This window comes from Helianthus annuus, chromosome 4 (genome assembly GCF_002127325.2).
Source record: "Helianthus annuus cultivar XRQ/B chromosome 4, HanXRQr2.0-SUNRISE, whole genome shotgun sequence".
NCBI lineage: Eukaryota > Viridiplantae > Streptophyta > Magnoliopsida > Asterales > Asteraceae > Helianthus > Helianthus annuus.
In genome coordinates this window covers 137,657,523-137,664,169 of record NC_035436.2, presented here as the reverse complement: position 1 = coordinate 137,664,169, position 6,647 = coordinate 137,657,523, and the positions used below count along the sequence as shown (strand labels likewise).

The 6,647-nt window shown below is 40.8% G+C and overlaps 1 pseudogene; it reads right to left on the bottom strand.

Moving 5' to 3' along the window:
• Positions 1 to 828: 828 nt before the first annotated feature.
• Positions 829 to 1,433, bottom strand: LOC110892766 (annotated as a pseudogene).
• Between the last annotated feature and the right edge of the window lie 5,214 nt (positions 1,434 to 6,647).

Genomic DNA, 6,647 nt, shown 5'->3' with positions numbered 1-6,647 from the left:
CCAACTTGAAATGAAAAAGATCGGTCTTGAGTTAATATGTTTCAATAGGTGAATAGTTTGGAACTCATAGATATATGTTTTGAACTTTTTAAACGGAAACATCATAGCGATTATGAAGCATGAGATAGTAAAATAAAATTCACCAAATGAGTCAAATAATATGAATAAATCAATAAACTTATATTTGTGATCTTGCCTACTGACCCATGCAGTGGCGAAGCTTGAGATTTCCGACCGGGGGTAGTATCACAATATAGTGTAAAATTTGGATTCATTAGTATTTTGCAAGTTTAATAATTATAAAAACATTTATAATGTTCCAAGTTCTGTTGATCTCCTTATAAATCATCAGCAACAACTTAAAACAAAATGACCATAACATACATGTTGTTGAAAATGCACAATCATTGTCAACACCATACTATATTAATAGGTGCAAGTTTGCATTTAATTTGTTCATTAACTTGATGAAAAGTCAAATTAACAGGTCAAACTTACTTGTTTTTAACACGGACCCTATTCAACATGTTACCATGGTCGCAGAAGTCGCTAGGCGCTTCCTAGTCGGAGTCGGGTGTACTCGGGAAGTACTCGGCCTAGGCGGAGATTACTCGGGGAGTAATTAGCCTAGAGGAAGAGTACTCGTGCCTCGGAAACCTACCTTGTAGCGAGTACTCGGCCTCCGAGATCTTGTTTTACAACCATGCATGTTACACAGCCCGACCTGACCTGCCTGTTTTGCCGCTCTTAGTTATATGCAATCGAGAAAAAAGAATATAAAACCATACACTTTTAAGTTTTGTTACACATAATAGATACAAGAATTAGTTACACAAAAACTCTATTGTTCCAAACTGAGTGAAGAATCATATGAAACAAATCAAATTTTACAGGCATCTTATGCCAAATAAAATGTTGCTGCACCATCTTCACTCTCTTCTGCATTTCTATATACTTTTTATCCGGTATCGCTCTAAGAATGCGACCCAGATTCACCACATCTTTCTCCAAAACAAAAACCGAAAAGCCGCCCAATTCAAAACCTCGAAAAAGGCACGACATAACTATCAGATATAATAACGGGGGCACATTCGTAGTATATCGATTCCACTATACAGCCCGCGAGCACAAATACAGTATTTACTACTCTTCATATACATACGGTATTTAGCTTTACTTTTATTATCACAGGCCATTGGCCCGAATACTTTAATATCAGGTTCTTTACCTTGTCAAGTTTTAAGTAAAATTGGTCTCAAGTTTCCATGCATTCCGCCTGCAAAAAATGCGAATATAGGTCTTTTTAAAGGCGGGGTTCCGCCAAGATCTTGAACCGGGTTTTCTACACTACGGATATTTGTAGCTGGAAGAGTCGTGTCTTCGCTAATCTTGAACTCCCTAGCTAGATTCGAGTTGCAAGGAGATCGAATGCAGTTTCACATATGATGTTTCGTTAGTTTCATCGCCTAGTTTTTATACGATTAACAAAAGATTCATCAACAGTCTTAACTGATTTGCTAGTGTATGAATGTATGTAACTATGTATGCATATGTAGGGCTAGCTGCAAACGAAGTGAACGGACACGAACATCATTTGTTAAGAAAATATATGTGTTCAAGAAAATATATGTAGGGCTGACTTCGACTCCTGCAGAATCAAGAAATTTATTCAGACACTGAATACAAATATAAAAAAAATCAATCAGATTTCTTAAAACATATTTCTTCTAAATAAGTTATAAAGGGTGGCAGTTTTTTCAACCCTGAACCACTGTGTAACAGTGTTTTAACCCATTTTGCTTTTAAATTTGTTAAGCTAAAAGATATAAATAAATAATGTATTCTAAATTTGTTAGTGGTTGCTCCATGAAGACTGTTTTATAAAGCAAATTTTTAGTATTTGATAATCCATAGTCTGACACAATAAAGGGTGGCAAAATGGGTTGAAAAAAGGCTTTGGGGCAATCCACAAACATTATTTATTTATATCTTTTAGCTTAACCCATATGATCCATTACAGATAGCACATAGCCCAAGCTGACCCATTTGCCACCTCTGGCTGATAGTTGACAACAAGAAGAACAACTTCTGTAACTCCTATAGCCTTCAATAGGGATGAGCAAATGATACCAAATACCCCAACCGAATTTCCCAAACTGAAATATTTTCGGTACCGACTTTTGGCGTTTTCAGTACCGGTTAGTACAGTACCGTTACCCATTTTTGGAGATTTTCGAGAGCGGTTGATACCGAGCTCATCCCTAGCCTTCAAAGCCTCATTCTGATACAGATCAGAAGATCATACAAATAAAAGACCAGCATAGGTAGTCTAATTGGTTTAAAAAGATCACATGGTGAACAGATATTGTATTATAAGATATAGAACTATAATTACATTGTGATAAAAATAAATTAGGTTTGCTAAGTCTAACCAAAAATTCTTAAGACTATGTCGAGTGGTGATGTATAAGAATTTATACATCTTTTAAACGTCAAATACGCCCCGTTTATGCGAAAACTCTTTGTATTTTCATTGATTTTGGTACTTATTTGAGTTGTTTGTGAAAATACAGGTCCGGGCTTCGGCCCGGTGATGAAACGGAAGCTTTTGGAGCAAAATAGAGCTAAAATGGTGCATTCCAGCAAACTGCCAGATATGGCACTACCGTGCCAAACAGTGGCACGACCGTGCCAAGCCTCCCGACGTCGGCACTCTCGATCAGCACTAGCACCCAGCAGCCAAATCTTCAAAATCAAGGGAAGCACGACCGTGCCAACCAGTGGCACGACCGTGCCAAGTCAATCTTAGCCTCTGATCAGCTTGTTTCCGAGAACGAGGTGACTGTTACCGAGCACTACCGGCTCGCACGACCAGAGGATCTCCGAGCACGGTCGTGCGACCTCGGGAACATTTGAGCGCGATTTTTCCGGAAATGGTAGCTTGCTTGGTCAACACTCAAGAAAGTAGCTCTGACACTTGCCAAGCACGACCGTGCCAAAAGGTGGCATGGTAGTGCCAAACGCCCAGCAGTTTAAATACGAGTTTCTAGCTCATTTGCAAGGGAGTTGGAGCATTTTGGTGACTTTTTCTCTCAAGAATCTGGTCTTGGAAGCTTGTTGGAGCCAAGAAGGAGCCTTGAAGAGGATTAAACCACTTGAAGATCTACTCAAACACCATTTAATTCTTGTCTTTAACTTGGTTAGCTTACTACATTATGAACAATTTATGGTTATTTATGCTTGATTTGGTAGTTATGAGCCTTGTAGGCTAAACATTTGTGTTGTCTAAACTATGTTGAAGCTTATGAACATGTGATAATATGGAAGTAGATGTGATGATTATTCTTGTTAATCTTCATGTTGTCATTTGATTTTGTTCTTGGAGTTCATATGCATGCTTAAAGTTCTTGTTCTTGAATGTTTGCTCATAAGTATTTACATGTTGTGTTGGAAAGCCCATGTAGAGATTATGATTATTGAATCTTGTTAACTTGTTAGTATGATTCATAGCATGAAACTAGGAATGGTGAGTGCTAATATGATATGAACAATGATTTGAGCTTGTGTGTGAATTCTTGCATCTAGATTTGGAAAGATCAAAAGTATGTTTATATGAATTCTATAGTTTGTGTTCATGTTTGGTTGATGATTTAGGCCAAGGTTGTTAGCTAGCATGACCATGCTTGTGGTTCATATCAAGAACATAGTGATAGTGCCAACTACTTAAAACCAAGTTAGGGTGATTAGTGTGTTTCTCATATTAGTTTTCCCTAATTTGTAGAGTTAGGAGTTTTGACAAATGAATAACTCATCATCAAAGATTAACATCAACTTAGCAAGTGAGCTTAAAGGAATAATTTTTAGGTGATTAGAATGTTAATTCATTTTTAATTTTCCTAAGAATTATAAACTAGGAAACCTTAATTGGGGACTTAGCTAAAATTGAAGCTTGCATCATCACAATCCCTTCCTCTTTGTTGTCACATGTGAATAAGTGGACACTTAGTTTAGGCAACCTTTCTTAGTTATTGTTATTTGTTAGAAATTTTAGTAGTTTATTTATTTTGCATGATAAGTTAGAAAAACCAATCCAATCATTTGAAAAGGCTTTGAAGTAACAAAAGTTTAGTATCGAGACACCGCATCCACGGATTGATATCCGGTTCTTACCGATTAGCTATATTACCACCCGACGGGTACACTTGCCCTTTGTGTGTGTAGTTAGTTTCTGGGTGAAAAACCATTTTAAAACTAAATTTGTGTGAAGAAAAACTCAATTAAAAATATATATAATTCACGCACATCAAGTTTTTGGCGCCGTTGCCGGGGATGCGGTCTTCTTGAAAACGATTCGAGTTACTTATTTAGCCATTGTGAAAAGTGTACAAAGTTTTTGTCTACTTGTTTTATTTGCCTTTGCTTGATTATTTGAAAAAAAAATGATTATTTGCTAGTTGTTTTTATTTTTGTATATATTTTTGTGCATTGTGCTCCTTATTCCCTACAGGTCGTGCATGTCCTCAACCCCTGCTACTGATATCGTTGAGCCTTCAGCGGAGCCGGAGCGTGATCTTCACCGGAGACTTCGGGAGCGGTTTCGCGTGGTAGCCGAGGCGATTGATACAGACGCAGCGGACGACGACACCTTCTACGAGGTTCGGGTAGACATGGCGGACGCGGAGGAGAATAGGATCTTGAATGAAATTGGAAAACCGTCACTCGATGGTTTGCCTGCGAGCATCAATGCACCGACAATCGACAATAATAATTTCGAGATCAAGGCTGGCACCATATCGATGTTGCAGAATGCGGTGCAGTTTTATGGCAAGGATCACGAGGATCCTAGTGTTCACATCGCGGGGTTTCTAGAGGTTTGTGCCACATTTAGGATTCGTGATGCATCAGCGGATGCTATCCGCCTTCGGCTCTTTCCGTTTTCCTTACGGGATGGAGCCAAGGAGTGGCTTCTTTCACTTCCAGCTGGATCTATCACTACGTGGAATCAATTAGCTGAGAAGTTCCTTCAGAAATATTTCCCTCCAGAGAAAACTGTTCGGTTGAGAACCAAGATTCTGAACTTTCGTCAGGACGAGGACGAGTCCCTATACGAGGCATGGGAGCGTTTCAAAGAGCTTATGAGAAAGGTCCCACATCACGGGTTGCCCAAGTGGCAACAGTGTCAGATCTTCTACCATGGTTTGGACAGTCAGGGACAGATGATGATTGATACATACTCGGGTGGTGATATCGGCACGAAAAATGCCACCGAGGCATTTGAGATTCTTGAAAAGTGTGCCGCGAAAAACCGGACGCAACAGCCCCCGAGGGGAAAGAGTTCTCGGCAGGGAGTTCATCATGTGGACGACTACACAGCCATGACAGCACGTATGGATGCCTTGTCTTCGAAATTTGATCGAGTGATGGAAATGCACTCGAGAGGTTCTTCGAGTGGGGGAGCATATCAGGTAGGTGATTTTCCGACGGGAGATATGTCACACGAGCATGTTGATTTCATGGGAAACCAATACCGTCCTCAAAACAATCCCTACAGCAATACTTATAATCCGGGGTGGAAGAATCATCCAAACTTTAGTTGGAAGCCCGATGCTCCTAACCAGCATCCACCCGGATTCGCTCCACGTCCCACAGCTCCGACCCATGGAGCATATGGTCCACCTCGTCCTCAGCAGCCGCCTCCTTCTAGTGATCCTAGTGTACATGATATGCTTAGTCAAATCTTAGCTGGTCAAAACACTCAAAAAGCGGAGAATGAAAAGCGTTTTAGGGAGTATGACGGGCGTTTCACGAGGCACGAGGGTGAGTTGAGAAGCCAAAAGGCTTCCATGCAGGCCATTGAGAACCAAGTTGGCCAGATTGCCAAGATGTTGTCTGAGAGACAACAGGGGGGCCTTCCGAGCAACACAGAGCCAAATCCAAATGCTACAGCAAAGGCCATCACGTTGAGGAGCGGCAAGACCGCTCAAGCCATCCCTCCGGCTGTTTCAGAAAAGCCAGTCGATGACGAGGAGGTTGATGAGGAGATTGAGGCTGAGTCTCCGGGTGAGGTGCAACAGAGGCGAGTCCCAGCAAGTACCGCACGACCCAAGGAGCCAGTGAGAGAGTATGTCCCTCCCATTCCATATCCGGGGAGGTTGAAGAAGCAGAAAATGGAAGAACACTATGGTAAATTCCTCGAGCTTTTTAAGCAACTTCATATAAATTTACCATTTGTCGAGGCACTTGCTCAAATGCCTAAGTATGCCAAGTTTCTGAAGGATATCCTATCCAACAAAAAGAAACTTGAGGAGCTTTCGCAAGTGACCTTGAATGAGGAGTGTTCAGCGGTTCTTCAGAACAAACTACCGAAGAAGATGAATGATCCTGGGAGTTTCACTATCCCATGTTTGATCGGTAGTTTGTCGGTCAGCAATGCGTTGGCTGATCTTGGAGCTAGCATAAACCTCATGCCATATGCGGTTTTTGCTAAGCTAGACTTGGGAGAGCCCAAGCCGACTCGTATGAGCATTCAGCTAGCCGACCGTTCAGTGAAGTACCCTCGAGGCATAGTTGAGAATATGCTGGTGAAAATCGACAAGTTTGTCTTTCCTGTCGATTTCGTGATTCTGGACATGGATGAGGATAAAAAC